General features: G+C 46.9%; 1 protein-coding gene across 1 annotated transcript in view; it reads right to left on the bottom strand.

Moving 5' to 3' along the window:
• The window catches only part of CLPTM1L (CLPTM1 like), a 1829238-nt gene that overhangs the window by 1272509 nt on the left and 532452 nt on the right, over positions 1-24277 (bottom strand). The gene's annotated exons all lie outside the window — the stretch shown is intronic.

Raw genomic sequence — 24277 nt, 5'->3', positions numbered from 1 at the left:
TAAATAATTTTTAAGCGAATTAATAAGTCCTCAAAATAATTACAGTATGCACTGTAGCAAATGCTTCTCTTCTTTCTTTTGCTTTGCAATTTTTTTAGTAAGTTTATTCACACATTTATCATTGCTTAAGATAATAACAAAATTGTAGCAAATGTAAAAATATATCAAGGCTGTCTGAATATTGGCCAGTGCTATTTAACATGAAGTACAAGTTAATTACCTCTGGTAACGCTTTATTTGGTAGAGACTATCTGGCTGCAGATTCCTTACCTTAGAATTATCCACAGGCCTAAGACTGGATCTCGATATTTTTGTGAGCAGTACCTCTGCGCACTGGTAGGTGGCATCAATCGGCTCCGAGTGGCAGGATCAGTGCCAGAAGTGACGCGTTAGATTGCCTATAGAGGCATGCTGACGTCTGCTTCTTTTCGCAACTTTCAATGCCAGGAGCGCGGAGTCACGAAGAACACTGATCACTGGTGTGGAAAACATGGGCCCTGAAATGGGAAAGCCCTGTACCCTAGAAATCCAGAAATTGCAGAGAGGGGAGGATGGGTGGGTGGGTTGGTCAAAAATCTGCATCTAGATAGAGTCACTACCAGGTAAGTGTTACCCAAGGCAAGTAACTTGTTCATCAGATAGAGACTTCTAGCCGCAGATTCCTTACTTTAGAATAGATACCAAAGCAATACCTCCCTTGAAGTGGGTCTGCGAAACAATTTTCATACCAAAAAGTACTGCAGAACAAAACGGGCAAAGAGCCTGTACCTACGGACCAAACTATCCAGGTAGTAGTGTTTTGTGAACGAAGGGGAGGGAGTAGCTTTTATGGACAAATTGAAGAATCCATTGGTCTGATGTTAAAAGCCTCCAGTGAGGCAGGTGATGGTGTATCCTGCTTCCCACTGGGTGCCCATGATGGTAAGAGGGCAAACTATAATGGTTTGGAGGCTGCGGCTGCTGGGGGTTGGTGAATTGACCCGACCTCTGGCTGCCCAACCCACGAGGTTTGCATAACTGCAACAGGTCTACGGTTCTCAGTACATCAGAATGCACCAATAACCACTCCAGTAATGAATACCAGACAAGCTTGTGGATTTCAATCCTCTGCGCCCCAAAAAATTACATAAATAAATATATACACTCAAATTGACATTTTTAATTTCATTCGGAAATTAAAACTCATCAATTTCTTCAAACAAAAACATGTAAATAAATCCCTACCTTCGAATAGCAATGTGAGGGTTCACACGCCAGACACACTTGCAGTTTCAGACATCGCCACCATCACAACTATGTCTGAACTAGAATCGCCAAATGACAATCCCTCCACGCAAGTACTATTACACAACGCTGGCATTGACACTCCTACCGCCATCATTAGTCCGTTTAAGCCACCATCCACTTTCACACCCAGCATGCCTAGAGATGCCATTGACATTTACAATGATGTCATTGTAGAAGAGGTTAAGAATTTGCACAAACAAAGAACAGGTGCAAAAAACAAAAACAATTACAAACACAAACAATATATGGACCTCATGAGTAAACTCAAAGCCAGAACGGATATAATCATAAACAAATCAGACAAAGGAGGTAACATCGTCCTATGACCTAAACACATTTACATGGAAGAAGCCTACAGACATCTTAATGATGCCATATGCTACAGGCCTACCAACGTGAAGGAAGTGATTGCTAGTGGTAAAGAACTAAAAAAATGCTTGAACAATTACAGGACTTAAGGCGCTCTCAGCAAAGAGGAGTTCAATTTTCTCAACAATGGATTTCCTGCATTACCAATTCTGTACTTCTTGCCTAAAGTACACAAGGCAACATCGCCAGTGCCTGGCAGGCCTATCATCTCGGCACGCAAAAGCCTTTGCGAAAACATATCAAAATATGTTGATTATTTCTTGTAAAGCACATCACTAAACTACCTACATACTTAAGAGACACCAGTGACTTCCTTCTCAAAATCAAAAACATTCCGTGGTCACCGAACTGTATCCTGATGTCCCTCGATATAACTTCGCTGTACACGAGCATCCATCACCCGGATGGACTAATTGCATGCCATGAATTTTTGACTAAAAGACCTATCCATTGTTATAAACACAATGAGCTTATGTTTCTTATTGAGTGGTGCCTGCAGCATAACTATTTTATGTTCAACAACAAGATATACCAGCAGATTAGGGGTGTGGCTATGGGGACTTGCTTCTCCCCCAGCTACGCCTGCCTTCATGTGGGCTGGTGAGAAGAGCGGGTCCTCCGTGTCACACACTCTGAAGCTTGGTCTAACAACATTCTATGCTGGCTACGCTACATAGACTGTCTTTGTGGTTTGGAAGGGTTCTATGGACAGTGCTAAAACATTTGTCAATGAGATCAACTGTAATGATTTAAATTTGGAGTTCAATGCCACCATCAGCACCGATACTGTAGAATTTCTAGATGTAAAAGTTTATGTTTCAGATAACACACTACAGTCCACCCTCCTTAGAAAACCACTGCAGGTAATTCCACCCTTCATGCTACCAGCTTTCACCCAAAACATCTGATAGATATATTCCATACGGGGAAATGCTGCGCTTGCGCAGAATTTGCAGCAATCCCACAGACTTAACCAAGTGCCAATTGGAGACTCACATGAGATTCAAAGCCAGGGGATACACTGATAAGACAATCACTGCTGTGATCACCAAAGCCAATTCATTTCCCAGAGAACTGTTACTACAAAACACAGCCACAGACACCACTATTGGCCCAGATACTCAAGCAGATCTGCATACTAACGGATGGGTAACCACACGCCTCATCATAACTCACAACACTGAGTCAAGAGCATTTAAATCCATTTTTAACAAACACTGGGGGATTATCAAAACTGACTCCACATTAGGATCCATGGTTGCCCAGAGGCCTGACATTACCTATAGGAGAGCCAGGTCCATGCATGACACTGCATTCAGAAACAGCCCTGAAATAACCAATACCACAAATTGGTTAACTAATGTCAAAGGTTTTCTCAAGTGCAGCAGTTGCAGGGCTTGCAGATTTGGAGTTAACACCACCCAAATCTCGGCAGAATTCAGAAGTAAACCCAGAGTGATGCAACAGAAACTCACCTGCGGAACGGAATTCGCAGTGAAAATTCTCACTTGCAGCTGCGGGCTTAAATATGTAGGGAGCACCAAGCTCCAAGTGCACCTACGGATTTTGCAACACATCAGAGGCATTGTCAACAGTGACCCGGAATACCCTGTCGCCAGTCACTTCAAAGAGACACACCATACCAACTTAGACCACCTTAAATACTGTGTCACTGATTGCATTCCGCCACTCAGACGTGAAAAAAAATAATACATGCCAGCCGGAACTCCGAGAACTACATGTCCCAGCATGCGCTCTGTTTGAAACTCGCACTTAGCGCGACCCACGAGGGGTCACCAATCAATTAAAGGCATACTTAAAAGGAGATGTCATGGCGCATTGTAAATATCAAACCAAGCCCCTGATGAAGAGGCGTCCTTTCCTCGAAACGCGTTGGGCGCTTAAGTAAACTTATCGAGATGAAGAGGAGACGTGAAAATGTACGCCTGCGGCGGGCGAGCTGTTTGAGTTCCCTCTCAAAGCTTGTGGCATTTGGTAAAGAAAAATATATATATGTTTTCGCTTTGCATTTGAGCAGCAAGTATTTTTTATGTCAGTTGTTCACAACATGCCAGGTAAATGCACACATCTGGATACACATGCCACGTAGGTCCACATGGGTATCTGTGTTCTCTTTAACTTTCATGCTAATGTTTCCATCTGTGTTCACACTAGCTTTCGGAGTCTGTGCCCTTGTGTTACGCCGGAGTGACTGTCGCGGCATTTGAGCAGCAAGTATTTTTTATGTCAGTTGTTCACAACATGCCAGGTAAATGCACACATCTGGATACACATGCCACGTAGGTCCACATGGGTATCTGTGTTCTCTTTAACTTTCATGCTAATGTTTCCTGTTAATTAACAGGACTCAATTTTTTAACCACGAGTCTCCAGGTCTGGAGGGGATTTTTAATGAAGTCTGGTCATCAGCACCATCACATATACCACGTTGCACTTTTCACGTACTGTCTCAGCCCTTACTTTCACTTTTCACGACTGCACGCACGGTCCTTGACTCTGGTTTGACTGGCGGGGATATTCCTGGACCCTTGAGGCTCGGATTTCATCGGGCCATTGTACAGTCATTCCTCACAGGCTCACGCTCACAGGCGCTATTATTTGACAGATGGCCCTGCGCCGTCATCTAATTTATATTGAATTAGTTGCATTATGTAATGTATCCGTTTTCTTGGGTTAAAGCCGCGCGACAGGAGTAAAGTCTGCATTTTACATTTCAATCTGATGTTTCTTTTTGAAATTGAGCCGCCAAAGGACTTTTTGCTTTCATTATGAACCTAGTCTGTTCTTTCTGTTGTCTCATAATCTTGCCATGTCATTAACCCCTTCTGTGCCACGCCCTTTCCCCCTCCTGTGCCGGGCGTTGTATTAGTGGGTGGGGTTCATGACGAGATAGTCTCGTCATGGGCACAGCGCGACCGTGCTCCATGACGAGACTCTCGTCATGGGCACTGAAGAGGTTAATTGCTTGCTTTCCTCCTTGCAGTAAAATGACACGCATGACGCTGTATTTGCGTAGTAAAAGATGTAGTAAAATTACTTACTCACTACCATAGACATAGCAATCAGACTACTGCATCCACCTGTATATATTCTGCACATGTTCACACGAAGCGCTGTGTGATCAAGGCTGCATGTCTGGCAGCCGAAACGTGTCATGTTGGACCTTTTGATGTGTGAATAAACTTCCACCTGTGTTCACACTAGCTTTCGGAGTCTGTGCCCTTGTGTTACGCCGGAGTGACTGTCGCGGCATTGGGATTTATTTCTTTGATATATATCTCTCTCCCCCCCCCACACACACCAAAAAAACAAGTTCCCAAACCGTCCATTCTCCGGCGGGTAAAAAGGGTACAGACTGCACTTAACGTGCCAAATTTCTGTTTTATTACATAAACCGCTCCAGCTTGTTCTGACGTGTTTCAGTCACTGCCGTGACCTTGATCACATGAGAACGTCTCCATAGCAATGTTTAACAAGCATTTGCAATGCAATAGGTCTCGCATTTGCGAGAGTTTGAGCTATTAGCATTGTAAATGACAGTGCCTTTTATTTATGTTTTAAAAAAAGCAAACTTAAATAAAAAGCATTGTCATTTACAATGCCAATAGCTCAAACTCGTACAAATGCGAGACCTATTGCATTGCAAATGCTTGTTATTTTAGTCACAATGGCGGTGGTGGCCGCTGCACACATCACTTGCGGGAGGCGCTCTGAGGTAGTGAACGGTCTTCTTCTAAAATGCACTTCTCAGGTTTATTTTCTGCACGCCATTCATGCTTTCACTTTTTGTTGTTGGTCACAATGGCAGCAGTGGCCGCCACACAGAACACTCGTGGGATGCGCTCTGCGGGAGTAAACGGTCTTCTAAAATGCACTTTTTCATGTTCATTTTCTGTGTGCCATGAGCGCTTTAACTTTTATTTTTTGGTCACAATGGCGGCGGTGGCTGCCGCAAACATCACTCGCGGAGGCGCTGTGAGGGAGTGAACTGTCCTCTTCCAAAAATGCACTCAACCTAATTCGTAAAGCAAATTAGTGCAGTGATTAGTCTGCCAAAGGTGATTTGTGATGGCTGGTCTGTTGGCTCGAGAGCCTACATACAAAGGAAAAGACAACTCCTTGTTGCCCCGCCTGACAAATGGCTTTTACATGTGGGAGTAAGTGGGCATTTCATTTCTGAATGCATCTTGGAGTAGCAGGTGAATAGAGCACGTCCCAGAGGATCCATGATGCATATAATCGTCTTTGGAGTATTGAAGCAGACTCTGCCAGGCTGAACCACAACTATTACTGAGACGGATATCAGGCTTTCAGTTTCGGCTTCTTGCAGTGCAAACAGCCTTGTATTTACTAGCCATATTTACGGTTTTCTCCTGTGGCAAGAATGGTGAGTATTTACCATTTGTACATTTCGTCGGACGATGGCACACTTAACGATATGTGTACTAACTGGTAGTACTCACAGTTTGTAGCCAATAATGTAATGTAAAAATGCGATGAGAAAATCCTAGTGTCATCTTTGTGCCAGGTGCTTTAGGTGTTTTTGGAGGGAGATTTGCATGCAGGGTCAAAAAAGGGCAATCATTCACACTAACATTTTTTATTCATGATTTAAATATATAGAAACGTGCTGGACAGTGTCACGAGTTTAACTGAAATTATAAGCACGTCAAAGCAAGCATAGCCGCAAGGTTGGGAAAGTATGAAAAGTATAAAAAGCGCCTGGTGCCTATACGAGGAACGTAGAGGCTGGATAGAAAGAAAAAATGTGTTTGTGAAGCTCAATAAGGAAAAGTCGTGTTGCCGGTGTACAACTGAGAAAGTGAACATGAAAAAATCAAACCAAATCGGCTGGATAAAGTGAGCGTAGTCTTTAAGTTTACCAACAGTAACGCGGCCGATACATGCGGGTGTTTGTTAAACAAGAAAGGTAAATCAAAGTGCTGAGGTCAAACAAAATACAAAGACGCGCGAAGCGTGTTGATTAACTGTGACCGTATTGTGTGACAGTAAAATCAAACAAGCATTGGCCGCACGCGCGCCTCGCGCTTGAAGTTAAAAAAAAAAGAAAAACAAGACCAGACCGGCGGGGCGCGCGCGCGCTTGGGGGCGGGGGAGCGGACCCTTTGAAGTGCTCCCAAAAGGCGGATTGCATGGCGGCACGATGCGCGTGATTGTGAGCGTGCTAGCCATGCAATCCACTTTTTGGGAGCACTTTTCAAACCCGCTTTCTATAGTCTCGCTTTGCGATCGCTTACGCGATAGCAAGGTCGAGACCTAAAAATCATCACATTTCCTGTCACATGGTTGCAACTACAGTTAATATGAACAACAGACTATGCACATATGTTTTGTTTGCTAATTTCATCGTGTGTTTTACATGAATGAATATGGGATGGCACTGTTAATAAACAGAAATGATGGCAATAAGATACATTTAAATTGACACATGTTTTTTTGAAACTCTTTGTTGCTGCATTTTGAATTTATAAATATGTATACATTTAAAAGAGACCGGACAGATTTTTTCTGCCTATTCAGTTCTCTCTCATAATGATGAAATGCACAAGGAATTATGGTCAAAAATATAATGTTAAAATATATCAACCAAGAAATACATCGTGACTCATACAAATATACATATGTTATAAAAGAAGGATATGTTATTATGTAGAAATGGAAAACACAACTTAAGGCTTCCAATATGTGCAAAAAAATGCATGCCCCTAATAGGAGACTTACACAATGAAGCCCAGGGAACATCGGACTTATCGCAGCTTAATGCTTATAGAACCACGTCATCCCTAGGTCAGAGCGTGCAGCTATCATCTAGATACATCTATCTGATGATTATAGCACTCTTAAAATGTCTTTCTGCTTAAATGCTTTCTTGTCATGCGACTGTGTATCCATCTTCTACCTACATACGATTGTAATCAACATGTTGCCATCCCATATATAAAGTGCTAATGTGCAATATCACCCTAAAGAGCTAAGTGCAAAAAATATATATACTCTAGTGTAAATGTGCCCATGTAAACATAATAAAAAAATAAAAAGATTTTTCTTATTTTAGGCAGCTCAGTCATTAACGGCATGTAGAACGTATATTTTCCTCAACATTTCCAAGTTTGATCCAAAATATATATGTATATATAATGCCTTTCAGCGCTATTGTGGTGCTACCATAATATCAATCAATCAATACATTTGTAAAGCGCACTGCATACCCACGAGGGTCTCAAGGCGCTGGGGGGGTGGGCAGCTACTGATCGAAAAGCCAGGTCTTGAGTGTTCTCCTGAAGGTCAGCAGGTCTTGGGTCTGTCGTAGGCTCAGTGGGAGGGTGTTCCATGTTTTGGCGGCGAGGTGGGAGAAGGATCTCCCGCCGGTGGTGGTTCTTCGGATGCGCGGAACGGCGGCAAGTGCGAGGTCGGCGGATCGTAGTTGGCGGTTGGGGATCTAGAAGGAGAGTCGACTGTTGAGGTAGCCAGGGCTGGTTTTGTGGAGTACCTTGTGTGCGTGGATGAGGAGCTTGAAGGATATCGTCTTGTTGACGGGGAGCCAGTGCAGGTTTCTCAGGTGGGGGGGTGATGTGGCGTGGTACGTCGAGGTTCAGTCGTGCCGATGCGTTGTAGTCGTTTGATGAGCTTGGTCGGGGCTCCAGCGTAGAGGACGTTTCCGTAGTCGAGTCTGCTGCTGACGAGGGCCTGGGTGACTGTCTTTCTTGTGTCTGTTGGGATCCATTTGTAGATTTTGCAGAGCATGCGGAGGGTGTTGAAGCAGGAGGAGGAGACGGCGTTGACTTGCTTGGTCATGGACAGCGTTGAGTCTAGGATGATTCCCAGGTTACGTGCGTGGTCTGTGGGTGTCGGGGCTGTCACCAGTGCCGTCGGCCACCAGGAGTCGTCCCAGGCTGAGGGGTTTGAGCCGAGGATGAGGACCTCCGTCTTGTCCGAGTTCAGCGTCAGGCGGCTGGCCCTCATCCAGTCGGCGACGGCCTTCATTCGTTCGTGGAGGTTGGTTTTGGCGGTGATGGGGTCCTTGGTGAGGGAGATGATCAGCTGAGTGTCGTCGGCGTAGGAGATTATGCTGAGGTTGTGCTGTCGGGCGAAGTGTGCAAGCGGGGTAATGTAGATGTTGAATAATGTCGGGCTGAGGGAGGAGCCCTGGGGTACGCCGCAGATGATCTCGGAGGCTTCGGATCAGAATGGGGGGAGGCGGACGCTCTGTGCTCTGCCTGAGAGGAAGGATGTGGTCCATTCCAGAGCCTTGTCTCGGATCCCTGCGGCGTGGAGTCGTGCACGTAGTGTGCGGTGGCAGACTATGTCGAAGGCGGCGGAGCGGTCTAGGAGGATGAGAGCTGCGGTCTCATCGTTGTCCAGTAGGGTCCTGATGTCATTGGTGGTGGCGATGAGGGCGGTTTCGGTGCTGTGGTTGCTGCGGAACTCTGACTGAGAAGGGTCCAGGATTCTGTTTCCTTCGAGGTATTGGGTTAGCTGTCTGTTGATGATCTTCTCGATGACCTTGGCCGGGAACGGGAGCAGAGAGATGGGCCGGAAGTTCTTGAGGTCTCTTGGGTCTGCCTTGGGTTTTTTGAGAAGAGCGTTGATCTCGGCGTGTTTCTCGCTCTCTGGGAAGGTCGCGGTATCGAGGGAGAGGTTGATGACGTTGCGCAGGTGGGGTGCGATGGAGCTGCTTGCTTTGTTGAAGACGTGGTGCGGGAATGGGTCTGACGGAGAGCCGGAGTGGATTGTGCTCATGGTCTTTATGGTGTCATCGATGCTCACGCTGGCCCAGGCTAGCAGGGGGTCGTAGTCGATGATGTGAGGAGAGTCTGTTGTGTTGCTGTATGTTGGGGCTGTCTGGGTGTTGAAGCTGTTGTGGATGTCTGCTATCTTGCGGTGGAAGAAAGTGGCGAGGGAGTCACACAGGGCTTATGACGGCGGGATGTCGTTGGTGTTGGAGCTGGGGTTGGAGAGTTCCTTCACGATGTCGAAGAGCTCCTTGCTGTCGTGTGCGTTGTTGTCGAGGCGGTCTTTGAAGCAGGTCCTCTTGGCAGCCTTGATGAGGTGGTGGTGGTTGCAGATGGCGTCCTTGTGTGCTGCGAGGCTGTCCGGGGTCTGCTCGCTGTGCTGTTTCTTCTCTAGCTTCCGGCAGGCTTGCTTGGAGGCTAGGAGTTCTGGGGTGAACCAGCTGGCCCTCTTGCTGGTGTCTCTGTGGGGGGAGGGGGTTTCTTCAGCGGGGCGAGGGTGTTGGCGCAGTCCTCGATCCAGCGTCTGAGGCTGAGGGCAGCGTCATCGGCGTTGGAGAGTTCGGTGGGTGGGCTGAGAGCGAGGTTTGCGTGAAGTGGATCTTCGGTGATTTTGCTCCAGCAGCGGCGGGGGATCTGTTGGGTGCGGTGGGTTTCTGGAAGGTGTAGTGGATGCAGCGGTAGTCGGTCCAAGGGACTTCGGTGGTGTGGTTTAAGAAACCGTGCGGGCTTGAGGAGAAGATGGGATCGAGCGTGTGGCCGGCGGAGTGGGTGGGCGTGGTGACGAGTTGCCTCAGTCCAAGGTTGGCGAGGTTATCGATCAGGGTTGTCAAGTTGCTGTCGTTGTTGTTCTCAAGGTGCAAGTTCAGGTCTCTGAGGAGGATGTAGTCGGTGGAGGTCAGGGCGTGCGTGCTGATGAAGTCGGCGATGGAGTCGCCAAACTGGAGGGGGACCGGGGGGGTCGGTAAACGAGGGTGCCTCTAAGCGTGGAGTTGGGGTCTGTGTGGATCTGGAAATGTGTTTGGCGGTGCTGAGAGTGTCGGCGGTGCTAGTCGAGACCCTGATGCTGTTCTTGTGGCTGATGGCGATTCCTCCTCCGACTCCGTTGGTGCGGTCTCTGCGGGTGATCTTGTAGCCGTTTGGGATGGCTATGGCGAGGTCGGGTGCAGAGGAGTCATTCATCCAGGTCTCTGTCAGGAAGGTGACGTCCGGGGATGTTGTGTCGTGCAGGTCCCAGAGCTCGACGGCGTGTTTGCCTGTGGAGCGGGTGTTCAGAAGTACGCATTGGAGGTGGTTGGGGTCTTGTTTGGCTGGTGGTTCGTCGGTTCTGAGGCTGGTGTAGCTGCAGTTCCTGCAGGTGAAGGGGCCGTGTGTGCATTTCGGGGCGGCCTTGAAGCAGGTGTGGGTCCGTCCGGGGTTGAGAGCGTGCAGGGTGCTGGCATCGTAGTGGCGGCGTTCCTTGTGGCGGGTGCGGCGTCCAGGGGTTCTGGCGCTGGGCGCGGACGGGCGCAGACAGGCTTGCCTTAGCAGCCGGCATATATGGGGAGGTGGGAGGGAGGAGCAGCTGGGAGGTGGGGGCAGCGAATGGGCAGTCAGGGGGGCGGGGCCGCAGGGGAGGCAGCGGCGGGAGCGGAGCGACAACAAAGGGTACAGAAGGCAAAAAAGGCACAAGTAAGGGGGCAACGAAAATACAGAAGGCAAGGAGGTTAAGGAAATAAAGGGCAGCGAGGGGAACAGAGGCAAAACCGGGCACAGAGACGCGGGGCAGCGAGGGGTACAGAAGCAAAAACGGGCACAGAGACGCGGGGCAGCGAGGGGAACAGAGGCAATAAACGGGCACAGAGACGCGGGGCAGCGAGGGGTACAGAAGCAAAAACGGGTACAGAGAAGCGGGGCAGCGAGGGGAACAGAAATCTAGGCAAAGGTCCCATAATCTCTCCCACACCGATCCACTCTTATCTGGACAAACGGAGAACCACTAAGGGAGCAATCTCAAGACTGTACAGCGTACTGGTCACCACCAACTTCTCACAGCCCACACTTGACAGGACTAGAACTTTTTGACAGGGAAGTGGTTGTGCATACATACTCATCTAAAATCTGGTCTCAATGTTCGACTCACATGAACCTTTCCTTCGGGAAAACAGGTTAACATTTTCATTCTTTAAATTACACCACACCTTGTACTGATCACCGGTCATGCTACTCATGGCAGCCTGCTGGTAACAGCCTGACTGTTGGAGATGTGACATGCTGCATGTCCTGTTGTGTTGTCACAAACTGACTGGGTATTGGTTCAAAGTTTGGCCAGTCGTTGGAGTGCCGGATTACCCCATCAGGTCGCCTGGCTCTTACATGACAGGCAGTACTATCCCTACTAAACACAGGAAACAGTGAGTGGCAAAGGGGTAGGCAATTGCAAGTTCTGCATCCTCTGCCACTGGAGAAAGCAGTTGGTTCTGCATGGCACAGACCGGCTTTCGGAGCTCGTAAAATTCTCAAACTGCGAGCAATTCATTTCTAAAATGAATCACCAAGTAGACATCTATGCACAGATATGGGAGTATATATAACATTACACCTGCGGAGGTCCATTTGAGGACTTTAAATGCATCCGGCAGTTAGATCTTGCGGAATCCATTTGTGGAGTGATTGTTTCCGGTACTACAGCCCCCAGAATGCACAGCTTCATATGAGCAGCCCATAAAGGGCGTGTATATTGAACGTGGACTTTAACCGGACTACCGCACTTCCTTCCGTCACTGCCTCTGAAGAAGAAGTGTAAACTTTGAAACGCGTCAGGCTAAGTGTGATGAAAGGCTGCTAAAGGAATCTGCTGGAGGGACTGCATCCATACCTAACAAAGGTATTTGACTTACCTGCTGTTGCCTGAGTGCTGCGTGTCCTGTGGGTGACTTGGAGCATATATATAACATAAGGACATGTTTGATTATTAATTGATATCTTTTTTTTAAATCCAGAAATGACAATTCCTTTATCTTATGCTTTTATTAACTGTATTAGTTGTATTTATTATTGATTATGTATATTTAATAATTTATTTATTCAGACATATATGCATTTATGCACAACATTAGGGGAAGTCTCCTATAACTCAGTTCCTCCTCTTTAATCCTACAATTACCACCCTGCATACTACTATCAACACTAAATTCTCAATTCTGGCTGAAATGTTTTTTGCGTTTACATGGTACTTTGTTTATATTGTTTATACCCTTGACCCTACCTGGTAGGTCGCTACCCCGCCGCACAGCGCCGCCTGTGCGTCTGCCGCTGCTGAGTTAGGTTGGCTTCACGGTATTGCCTGTACTGCTTGTTCTTGCTGTGCCCGTAACGGCTCTTTCTCTGCCCACTCTCCTCACACCTGCACATGCCCTTAGGTTTATAGTCACATGCTATATAAATAGGTTTCACATCGGTTTTTACATCCGTGTTCTGATTGGTTCATAGGGCTAAGGTTTCTATTGGACTTGGGACTTAGAGTTTGAGTTTTGATTGGTTGCTAGGGCTCCCATTGGTGTTAGGGCTAGGGTTCTGAGTGAACCAAGGTCACCTTATCACTATGGCATTTTAACCTTAGGGCATTTCAGCCCAGGCATTGAGGCTAAAGGCAGACAGGACAAGGACAGTTGCCTGTTTGGGCCTGCTCAGGTTGGGCCTAGGGCAAGAGAGGCTGCCCTTTTTACCAATTTCCTGCCAATCCTTAAGCGATCCACACCCTCACACATACAAACATGATCTCAGCAACACTGCCCATTTACAACAAAAACTTTAACCACATTTCAATGTCGTAACAACCACTACAAAACCCCCAAAACACATCTATGCACCCTTCTACCCCTACTGCCTCACAATGGCACCTTCACTCTCACACAAACCACCAGAGAGAGAGATAGATACTTTTATTTCATAAAAAGTCATAAAAGGGTGGGAAACCACCATACAAAAAATGTACATTTTAAAAAACTTATAAAAATGAAAGCACACAAGGGTACGTTCTACAGCGATTAAGTAAAAAATGTAAAACATACAATCAATACCATAAGTGGATTTCAAGACTGGTTATGCTAAAACGTATTAGGTCACTTAATGTTTTCTTTTTTTTCCTGTTCTGTTGCTGCAATTTTCTGAAAATGTATAGCTCTACAGGACATTTGAATTGATGGTCCTCCAAGGCATTGGATAACGGCTACTCTGCATGACCTTATTTGTTCCTTCCTAAAGGCTTCCAGAAGAACCGTTCTTCGGGTTTCTGCCAGGAAGGGGCAGATGCATAATAAATGCAAAAAAGACTCATCCCCTCCTCCGCATAAGCGGCATTCCTTGGATTGCCAGGGGTGTTTCCATTTCAGCGTCCGGCCCTTTGATGGAAATAATCCCAGCCGCAGTAACGTTAGGTAGTGCTTTTTCTGCTGGGAAAAGTAGTCTAGCAGGTATGGTTGGGGCTCCACTGCCCAAGCATGGGATTTTTTTGAAAAGGCTGTTTTGTCTATTAGTAAAGAGGTCCGTTTGATTGCTTTGTTAGCTACGGTTTTGAAACCGGAATAGGTGGGAAGAGTAAGCCAGGCCTCCTCTAGCTGCAATGCCACAAGAGATTCCTTGAGAGCTCTGAACGTTGAATTTTTTAGCCTGGCTTGGGTTTCAATTTCCACCCAACAGTAATGCGCAAGGGTGTTGTCCTCTGCGTCCCTCATTCTCCAGTAATACTTGGCTCGTGCCCCTTGTCGATCAGGAATCTGGTTTCTTAGTCCATACTCTAATCGGATATGGGATTGTGAAATGTGTCGGGGGATCGAAAACAGCTTCTTAAAGAAGGTTGATTGTACTGTATTTAGAAAGGTGACATCTTTAAGGTTTAAAATTTGAGCCGTATGAGATAGAAGGTAGAAATTTTGCTGGAATGGCTTTTAGCAAGTGTCCTGTAGAACAACATGTAAGTTTTTTTTCTTAGAACTTTGAAAGCGAACTGCAGTTGTTTGGCTTTAGTACGTACTTGTCCCAATTGTAATCTAAAATTAAGGTTGCGGTCTATTTGAAAACCTAGATATTTGTATGAGTCAACCCGGGTCAGAGGTTGCTCGTCCAAATACCAGAGGAATTTACACAAACCACCACTCTGTCCTACACCACTATCAAATCCACACATCACCAACAGAAACCCACATTATAGATAACCTTAATCTTTTCAAACACACTCTCCCTATTCATGCACAGCATCAGTTCTACCCTCTACTTACTCCTAACAGACCCCTTACAATCACCACCAACCCTATACTCAAACCTCTCATATCATCCACCAACAACACCCTCCTCCCTTTTTATTTTTTTATTTTTTTACAAAAAACAACCAATCCTTACACTCCACATATTATCTTTAGCTCTACCAAATCTATGACAAACACTTATAACCCCTCTCCATGCCCTCTTACACACCACATATACTCCCATCCAATGCACATCACCACCCTCTTTACCATGCACCTTCCACTCACCAACAGTACTTTACATCCAACTCCTACACAGAAATTTACTACATCAATATCTCATCTAACTACTCCACAAAACTAAAACAAAACACACACCAGCACATCCAAATCTCTCACACTTACGTCATACTACATTCCATCACAAAATAGAAACAACACCCACTCCTACCCTCATGACTACACAAATACAGACAATAAATATCATAGGAGGGAAGGAGAAGCAATAGGTATCAAGAACCCACTCCGCTTCCAAACATATACCAACAAATAATCCTAAGAGTGGAATCGTTCATTGTGGAGGAATGCCTGTAGGAAAAATCTGTGGGACTCTCAACAGCTACTTTCGGCTAACTTACTAGTAGTTGGTAGCATCATCATTGGGTCTCTTTTCCTCAATCAGGAGGTAATCTCTCTGATCGAAGAGTTTAGTTGGGATCCACCTCAGAATAATACGTTTTAAAATTACCTCTTATCTAGAAGAAAACAACTTATTAAAAACCTAGTTAGGGGCAAGATGAAAAAAGAAAGGTCTGTTTGAGATATACAATGTGTCCCTCACATCGCTCAATGAGGGACACATTATATATTCTAAATACACATCCACTTTTCTTTTTTTAACCTTACTCCTATCTAGGTTTTTAATACAATGTTTTCTTCTAAATAAGAGGTACTTTCAAAATGTCTTAATCGTATGTGGATCCCAACTAATCTCTTCGATCAGAGAGATTATCTCCTGGTGGAGGAAAAAAGACCAGATGATGCTACCAACTACTAGTAAGTCAGTGGCAAAGCATATACCATGGACCAAAACTAGCTGTTGGGGGTCCCACAGATTTTTCCTAAAGAGATTCCTCCAGAACATACGATCCTACACAAATACAGATCCTAAACCAACTTTACTCCAATATTTTCTATCTTCACCAGCACTTACCATAAACACAACACTAATTCGCTCGCCTTTCATCCATTTCACAATTTAGAGCCTTAAAACATAACCAACATGCTCCACAAACACACCTGACCCATACACCTTCCACCCTAAACAGATGCAAACAAAATGCTACTCCTTCACAACTTTGCATCTCCTTCGCCATTACACAACAAAACTACTCTACAAAACAACACCGCCCAACAACTCACTATCAACCCACATCTCCACCACCTGCACACTCAGGCCCAACAAAATGCCTTCTAAGCCTGCTGGATGAGGATTACAATATCGACAAACAACACCATTGCTATCCCAATACAGCTGGTATCAACACTATTAATAAACCTGCTACAAGTTTAAAAAAGAATACTCACTTTTCCAGAGCACAAAGTTACACCACCACCAAAACACAATCTCTAGACTGCCTATTAATAAATGCTCTACCACTCTCTAAAAACAAGCACCACATCTATGACCTACTCACTGGCACACAACCTGACTTATTCTTCATAACTGAATCATGCATGGGAGAAGACATGGCTCCAGTGTTGCATGAAGCCGTTCCTCCAGTCTATCACACTGTCACGCAAAATCGCATTAGCAAAAGAGGAGATGGACTGTTATATTCAAGGAAACTATAAATCCCATCAAAGCTGACATTTCTATACAAGGCTGTTATGCCCTCTTCTCCAGATGCTACCATACACCAACTTTCTCTTGTAAATTCCTCCTTCTTTAAAGACCACCACCTAGCAATCCAACATTCCAGGACACATTTCTAGACAGAGTTTTAAACCTTATGACACTAAAGTCCAACCTATGCATCCTTGGTGGCCTAAACATATGGTTTGACGAAACCATTTGCCCCATCCAAGAACTATCACCACTGGCCTAGCCAAGCCACACAACCTCCATTAGATCTTCCACAAATCCACACATTGCTGGACACATCCTATATATCATTTTTGCAAATACAGAACTTGTTTCCTTTTAAAGGAGTACTCCAGTACTGTAGCTCCCAGAGTTGTTGGCAGCGGGCTGTGCTCGCCTTCCCCAGCTAGGTTCTGCCGCCCAGGCAGATTTGGACCGCCCTATCACCCACGAAGAGATCAATGAAGCAATAACTCATACCTCCTTGGGCAAGACCCCGACCCGGACGGACTCCCTCAAGAATACTACGCTATTCATCGAGAGACCCTTGTCCCGCGCCTCGCGGACCTGTTCACAGAGGCTTTGGAGAAGGGCTCCTTCCCACCCGAGACGGATAGGGCCACCATAGTGGTTCTCCCAAAATCTCAACCGCCATCTAGTCACTGCGCGGACTACCGTCCCATTTCTCTGATAAACACAGAGGTTAAACTCTATGCCACAATTCTCGCCCAGCGGCTGAAGCCCTACCTTGCCACGTTGGTCCATCCGGACCAATGCGGGTTCATGCCCAAGCGTGGCATCAGGCACTGTCTCCGGAGGCTTCACCTGGCCCTGGCCCACCACCACTTGCTCACCCCCTACTTGGCAATTCTTCTCGTCGATTTCGAAAAGGCCCTCGATTCGGTGGACTGGAGGTATCTAGGTGACGTGCTAGCCACGATGGGTTTTGGCCCTCACTTCCGTAACCTGGTAAAAGTCCTTGATGCCCAGCCAAGGTTTTAGTCAACAGGGTTTTATCAGAGGCCTTCCCCATTCAGAGGGGAACGAGACAGGGATGCCCCCGCTCGCCCCTTCTCTTCGCCTTGTCGATGGAACCTCTGGTGATCCTGGTTCGGTCCGTGGACCGCGTTCGGGGATGGGAATGGCCCCACTCAAAGGGGGACAAGATCACACTCTACGCCGACTAGGTTTCAATAATTTTGGTGGATCCCGCCCAGTCGGGCCCTCATTGCCTCCAGATCTTGTGGTCCTTCGGGCAGGCCTCCTGCTGAACTTTGATAAGTCGGTCCTGGTGCCCCTACACTTATCTAGAGACTGCTATGACTGGCAATCCACAATACCGCTTAGGCGTCAGTTTTTCAAATATTTAGGGATCTGGGTCGCCCTTCTTCCAGAACTAAGCTGGTCCCTCAATATCACCCCACTTGTGAAAAAAGCGAAGGCGGACTGCCACAAGTGGCAGGCGCTAGCCCATAACACCTGGGGAGAGTCGCCCTGTTTAAAATGATGATTCTCCCCAGATTCCTCTACGTCCTCCAGAAGATCCCCTTCTGTTTTCCATGGGCTTGGTTTCGAGAACTGGACAGTATGGCCACCAAATTCCTTTGTGGAGGGGGGGGGGGGCCTCGTCTGGCTCTGACCCTTTGCCGGATTCCTCCATTTGACGGGGGCATGGAGATGACACATTTATATTTGTACTACTTGGCGACTCACCTATTGACTATACTTTTATTTTGAAAGTTTTATAGAGCGCGAACAAGATCCTTGCGGATATCAGAGTGCTGTACAATTAGTAAAGTTCTTTATACATCAAATAAATGTAAATCGAAGCACATATACATAACTTCTTGGAAAAGCAAAATATTAAGGTACAGCACAGAAACTATCCCGTTGTGTAAGACAGAGGGAAGATATACTTTCTAGGTTGCTTAGATGGTCCCTTATCAACATAAGGTTAGTAGCGCGGGTGCGATGGTGGTCTCGAGATTTCTATAGACCATACTCAGGTGAATGAGGCCATGAGAATCGATTTTACTTCCTTTTTGAAAGAAGCAGTGGACGGGTTAAGTCTGGTTTCTGGGGGTAATGCATTCCAGATTCTGGGCGCCATCCCTGAGAAGGTTCGGTTATATGTTTTCTTCTTGTTGAATCCTTGCGGTTTCAGTAGTAGGTTTTCCGCACTTCTTGAAGATCTGATCCCACCAGAGATCGTCAGTTTCTGTGCCAGATAGCCGGGTGCATTGTGATGCATGGCTTTGTGCATCATACACGCTATTTTCAAATGAATTCTGGCTTCGAGAGGTAGCCAGTTCAAGGATTGTAGATCCGAGGAGATGTGGTGACTCCTTTTAGAACCAGTGATGAGTCTTGCTGCAGCATTGATTGAAGCTCTTAACGGTGCAGTTTAAGCTTTGGGTAGGCCACAAAGAGAGACACTTCCGTACTCCACTCTAGGTATAACTAGAGCTTGTACTGCCTGCATTTAGTCATTGAATGGTAGGAAGGGTGTCAGCTTCCTCAGTGTGTTTATCTGAAAGTTTGCTCCCTTTGTAGCATTGCTGATGTGTTTTGCATGTTGAGGTTACTGTCAAGAGTTATTCCTAGTGATTTCGCTGAGTCCACGATGGTAGGTTGAACGTTGAATGCCGTAAGATGTTTAATCCAGTCCTGCATTATGGGGACTTGGGCGGGTGGAACTATTAGAAGGAATTCGGTTTTTAGGGCATTCAATTTGAGATGGTTTTCTGCCAGCCAAGTCTGGGTATTCCTAAGCGTTGTATTAAGCAATTTGATGTCTTCTAAGGTGTGGATCTTCAGGTATAGTTGTGTGTCGTCGGCGTACATGTGATATTGCACGTTAGACACGTGTAGAATTTCGGTGAGTGGTTCCATGAAGGGATTAAACAATGTCGGGGATAGTGAGGACCCTTGCGGGACTCCCAAAGTTACTGGGACGGGTTTGGACATGGAGTTATTGACCTTGAATTGTTGTGTCTGATTTTGGAGATATTAGGTAAACCAGTTTAGCACTGCCCCTGTGTTAGAAGGTGGTTCTGACACTATGGGCCGCCCGGATTTTTCGCTTTTTGAGCACCTAATTGTTGAGCTTTTACTGTGTGGGAGCCTCATAAGTTGGGACTCACCCACAGTGAACTCAGGATGTAAGAGACTGCATGGGGATTTTACTGGTGTTCCCCTGGCTTGACCAGGCCACTGTGCAGCAGGAGTAAGGGACACCGGGCTGGTTACATGCAGACATGTGTGTACATGCGTGTGCACACGTGTACGGGCTGCGCAGGGGAGATTTCTAGCGTGCGCAGTCCAGGAGCAGCTACAAAGTGAATGGTGTGGCAGGACTTATGCAGTATTGGGTGGTGACATGGAATAGGCTTTATACGCTGGAAAGAAACATGCCAGGGAAAGTCAGTGTGTTTTACTGTGTTTTCACTTCATTATTCCCCTAAGGGAATGTGGGGCCCATGGCTAGATTAACTTCCACAAGGCCTACAGTTTCCAGACACGCACTAAAGTCCATTGTATTGGAGGTGAAAAGAAGTATTCTGCAGAGTCCAAAGTCATATTTGTACTGCTTTTGGGTCGTCCAGAAATGTCATATTTCTCTGAGTCTCTGGCTGGGGTCTGGCCCTGGCAGGTTAGATTAATGTCCTTTCTTCCCTGAGTGAAGATCTTCCCTCCAAGGAAGGGAGATAGGTGGAGCTATAAGCCAATCCATCAAACGCTGTCCGTGGGTGCCAGGCACCAAGCTGAACCCAGGTGAAGGCAGCACTGGGGGAAAGGGAGCATGTGGCCAGAGACACTGGACGACGCCATGTTTGAACAAACCCATAGGCTGGACAAGAAGGAGGGAGCAGGGGCAGAGACGTGATGTGTCGCTGTTTGATAGGACCAACAGAGACTTCCTGTCAGCCCCCTACTCAACTTTTAAAAAGTGCTTGCACAGGAAGAGAAGCTCTCTCTGGGGTGTGGTCTGCTGAGGCTGAAGGTGCTGGAGCCTGGCGCAATGGGCAGATGGAAGGAGAGACCCCCTGACTGCCCCCAGGACCCTAACAGCACCAGTAGAAGAGCCCAGGACCGGTGCGCAGGAGCAGTGGCCTCTGCGCAGGGAGACGAGAGGCCACGGAGGAGAGCCAGGTGAAACGCTAGCGCAGGGAGCCAGTGAAGACAGCACCCTGCTGAATCAGAGACCCGGAGGGCGGAGGAGAGTGTTCCCAGTGGCTGGGGCTGGTAAAGAGGAGCATGAAGCGCCCCATAATGCCTCGCCAGGCATTTGGAAATCTGCCGTTTTGGTGTTTTGTGGCCCCCAGAGGAGGGGGGGGGGGGGGTCACCCTCACTTGTGAAAAGGTGCTGGGGGAGCTGCTGGAGAAGCCCATGCTTTTACCTGTGATTCCTTTTAAAGTGAAGAGGTGCACTGCAGGAGAAGTGTAGTTGCCAGGAGTACTTCTTTTGAAGGGACTGTAAGTCACATGTGTAAGGAGATGTCATAAGCCAAGTGGGGCTATGTTGCCAGACAGTCCTGCTAGGGTGTCTGGCTGTATATGCCCAATCCTGTGATTTCATCTGTGATGCCTTTAGGGGCTGTAATTGCAATGCATTCTAATGATCCACAAATGTGATGAGTACTGTCATTCTAAAGTGTGCGTAAACATGGATTCTTGCTGCTGCGCTTAGGTGAAGTCCACAGACTGCTAGCCCTTAAGATATAGAGGTGCATACTTTATGGTCAGTAGGAGATGCTCAGTCAGGGTCATGTGTCACCAAGGCAGGTTTACCCCTTTTTAATGCTTGTTGAGGTAATGGGGTGGGTCGCCACTGGGATGGTGCCAGTGCGCAGGGCCCTCGCTCCAGGTTATGTTCAACTATCTGCATTGGGGGCAAGTTGATGTTGATACGAGAGTGGCGGTACTAGACCCCACCCCCCCTTTGCGGGTGGGGTGGAGATGTTATGCAATGTCACAAAGTAATTCCAACAGCTTATGTATATTTGTAAATTGGTGCATAGTATTGAGTAGTGTGTGTGTTTATAAATGTACTCTTACTTTTATAAAGCAAAGTACAGACTGGACAATCAATTATTGAGTGTTATTTTTGTGCACCTGCAAATGGCGATTACTAGCCCACACCACCTCCCTTGAGTAAGCCTCAGACTGCTCTGCAACGCTACCCTCTGAGAGTCAGGCGCTACAATTGGGTGTTTGGTTCCCAGTGAAGGACAAATGTAGTCATGTTATTTGTGCAGGCCTCACAGTTGCTGCCTCGTTTTCCAACACCCTGATAATCCCATTCTATGTTTCAGGAGATCTATCAGGTTCTAATGTTTGACCGTATCAAAGACTGAGGAGAGGTCTAGCAGGATGAGTAAGCAGGATCCATTTTGATCAAGGATTTGCAGCGCGTCGTCAATTATATCTGTCAGTGCTATGATCTGCTCGGAAGCCTGATTGGTGTTTGTTAAGGAGGTCAAAGCGATCAATATGCCTGGTCAGTTGGAGGTGAACACATTTTTCCAATAGTTTGGCCACGGTAGGAATATTGGAAATAGGGCGATAGTTGTTTAGGTCCATAGGGTCTGCCGTGGGCTTCTTTAGAATGGGTGATACCTGACCAACTTCGAGGGTGTCCGGGATGCAACCTTGTTGAAGTGAGCTGTTTATGATCTTGGACATGATTGGTTTAATGGGGGCTGGTCCGACCCAGCCTATAGGCTTGAACTGAGCAAGCTGGGTTTGCCCAAAATCCAGTCCCTGATGTACGGGGAGTCCATTCCGACTACTTTACCAGAGGTAATGAGCACCGTGCTGTTGGCCTGGCGGGCAGCCTGCGTCATACCCATTGGACACACAGATTAACTCAACAAACGCCTCTCTGGCATGGCAAATGGCTCTGGGAGGTTAGTGGGTTGCAAGGATTTGGAGCGCGAGACCTTATAGGGATTTCGCAGCTCGGAGACGTGTGGGCGAGCGGCCACATGCGCTCCTTCCAAGATCTTCGGTCCAGATACTCCCTACATCCAACACAATTCTACAAATATTTACAACTGCGACATGCCCTCCCCATGTACACATATCGGACGACACAAGGATCCCTGAATATAGCCCCCCCCCCGAGGCGCAGATTATGCTGGGTGACCTGGGGAGGGGGGCGGGGTATCTCCCGCATTTATCGGACACTGGTTAACAACACCCCGACCTCACTTAGAGGCCAATGGGAGGAGTGGGTGGGTCCTCTGGATGAGGAGGATTGGCGTGATGCTCTCATGGCACCTAAGACGATTACTGCATCAGCGAGGCTACGCCTGATCCAACTATACTATTTACACGCCGCCTACTTGACCCCAGTCCGCCTCCATCGGGCAGGTTTATCCAACCAAGACCCGCTGATTTTTTTCTATATAGTGTGGGCATGCCCCCTTTTGGCACGGTTCTGGGGAGACATCGAGGGAGATCTCACAGAAATCCTGGGATGTGAGGTCCCCCATGACCCACGGCACTCGCTCCTCAAGATTACGGATGGGTTGGACGGGTCTAGGAACGAAATTTTTTTTTTTAACACAGCCATGGTGGTGGCCAAGCGTGACATAGCTGCTTCCTGAAAGCTCTCAACTTCACCTTGCTCTGGGAGGTGGCGGAGGCGGGTGGACTGGTGTGCGACACAAGAAAAATCTATGTATAAAGCACGGGTTGCCCAAAGAAGTACCGAAGGGTGTGGGGCAAATTATTGGGAAGCATAGGGTAGCCAAAAATGTATATCCATTGTTTGTATCTATTCGTAACTCTTGGGGTCGAGCATTCTGAGGATCGGTCATTCATCTGGCTGTGATTTATCATCAACAAGAAAACAAAAGGATCCACCTCTAAAAGGGGGTACAGTCAAGTATGTTTATCACTGTGTTATGGAAGGAATATGCTACTTACCAGTATGCATCTGTTCTTGGCATGTAGAGCTGCAGATCTACACACTTGTGCATAGATCGCCATCTGGTGTTGGGCCCGGATGTTTGCAGTTCGTTTTTCCTCTTGGAAAGTCTTTCGAAGTCACGAGTTCGGTGACTCCTCCCTTGGATCGTATTGCGCATGGGCTTCGGCTCCATCCTCAGATTGTTTTTCGCCAGCAGGGAAAGATGGAGCATAGTAATAACAGTGAAGATGCCCATGTGTGTGTTATCTAAATAAGATAAACTGGAACAGATACAGGTAGCCAGGAAGGCGGGTGGGCGTGTGTAGATCTGCAGCTCTACATGCCAAGAACAGATGCATACTGGTAAATAGCATATTCCGTTCGAGGCATATGAGCTGCAGATTACACACTTGTGCATAGATTATATAGCAGTACGCACCGTTAGCGGTGACCACCCGTATCTGTTGCAGTGGTTTGAAATAATGTTTTGAGTACAGCCTGGCCCACACTAGCTTGTTGCTTAGTTTGCACATCTACACAATAGTGTTTGGTGAACGTGTGCGGTGTTGACCATGTAGCTGCTTTGCAGATGTCATCTAATGGGATGTTTCCTATTTTACGTGTAGAATGGGCTTTAGGGGGGGAACGGATAGCGTTTGTTTTGCTTTATGGTAGCAAATCTGAATGCAATTGACAATCCACCTAGCTATCCCCGACTTGAAGATGGGGTTGCCCTTGTGTGATGGAGAGAAAGAGACAAACAGTTGTTTGGTCTTACGGAAAGGTTGTGTTCTCTCGATGTAGTAGAGTAAGGCTCGTTTGACATCTAGTGTGTGAAGAGCTC

Source organism: Triturus cristatus, chromosome 5_1 (genome assembly GCF_964204655.1).
Source record: "Triturus cristatus chromosome 5_1, aTriCri1.1, whole genome shotgun sequence".
Classification (NCBI taxonomy): domain Eukaryota; kingdom Metazoa; phylum Chordata; class Amphibia; order Caudata; family Salamandridae; genus Triturus; species Triturus cristatus.
The sequence above is the reverse complement of the archived record's forward strand: the minus strand, read 5'-3'. Positions and strand labels throughout refer to the sequence as shown.